Below are 1,351 nucleotides of genomic sequence, written 5' to 3'. Positions count from 1 at the left end.
TTACCATAGCCATCTGCCCAAGTCAAGACTGTGCTGTGTGCCCAATAACACAAAGACAAGAGGCCTTCTGGATATCATTTTTAGCGTTTATCTTATTGTACTTTACATTGGAGTTTCTACTCCAAAAATAATGGGATATAGGGTATGTTCATCACTAAATAAAAAGATCATGAAGACCACCTAGCTGTATTTACCCTCCCCTGAAAAGCTAGCTAATCCATTCAATTGCATGCTTTGAAATGAGTAAAGGTGAACTACCTAATACAACTTATGTCAAAACCAATTTGGATGAAACAACACACACACAAAAATGAAGGTAACTTTTTTCCTTCAAAGGTCAGAAGTTTTCTGTCACTATCCTTGATTTCTTGCTTCATTTGAAAAAAAAAACAAAAACTGAAAATTACAGCGATGTAAAATGGATGTAGTTTATACAAGACAGGTGACAGCAAAGCGATAAATCAAAGCCCTTGGCTCTATATCAACACAGGCAAGTTAATGTACATATATGCACTTCAAGTTTATATAAAAAAGTTTTATGCTTCCTACTTTAACTGGCTTTTTTAAATTAGCCAATGACTTTTCGAGCCTGCTATTGTCAAATATTTGGTCTATAGGACTCATTACTGGCAAAACTGAAGTGAGGCGGGCATTCTCACACACTAGTGGGAGAGTATAAACTGGTGAAAGATTATAGAAAGCAAATGGACCTTCCGCATGTTAGTACCTTCTAAGCATCCCTCCTAAGAAGGTAATTCTTTACAATTTAATGGAAAGACTTTATCTAAAAATGTTTAAAACTTATCTTTCAAATAGAAAAAATTCTGGAATAAATGATGGAGGTGGAGGTCACACACACGCGCTCGCACACACACACACACACACACACACACACTGGTATCTCCACATAATAAAATTTTACGCACCTTTTAAAATAAATTGAACATTAAGCACATAGAAAAAACTATCCTAAAATTTTGTTTAAATTATAGAATAGATTACAAATCCGTATGTAGAAAATTATGTCAATAGTGCTTGCTTCAGCAGCATGTATACTAAAATTGGAATGATACAGAATTTTGTATGGCCCTTGTGCAAGGATGATACACAAATTTGTGAAGGGTTCCATATGTAAAAGAAGAAAAAGAAAGAAAAGGAGAGGAGAGGAGAGGAGAGGAGAGGAGAGGAGAGGAGAGGAGAGGAAGGAAGAGGAGAGGAGAGGAAGGGAGGGGAGGGGAGAAGAGAAAAAAGAAAAGAAAAAAGGAAAAGAAAAGAAAGAAAAGAAAAGAAGAAAAGAAAAGAAAAGAAAAGAAAAGAAAAGAAAAGAAAACTATTTCAATAGGCATAAGAA

At 35.1% G+C, this 1,351-nt stretch overlaps 1 non-coding gene across 1 annotated transcript; it reads left to right on the top strand.

The window, feature by feature from the left end:
• The first annotated feature begins 1,031 nt into the window (after nucleotides 1-1,031).
• On the top strand, nucleotides 1,032-1,135 carry LOC111560318. Its single transcript, XR_002742073.1, has one exon. It is a non-coding gene; the product is annotated as a U6 spliceosomal RNA (small nuclear RNA).
• Nucleotides 1,136-1,351: the final 216 nt, after the last annotated feature.

This window comes from Felis catus, chromosome B1, assembly GCF_018350175.1.
Source record: "Felis catus isolate Fca126 chromosome B1, F.catus_Fca126_mat1.0, whole genome shotgun sequence".
Taxonomy (NCBI): domain Eukaryota; kingdom Metazoa; phylum Chordata; class Mammalia; order Carnivora; family Felidae; genus Felis; species Felis catus.
This window is presented reverse-complemented; position numbering and strand designations above follow the sequence as displayed.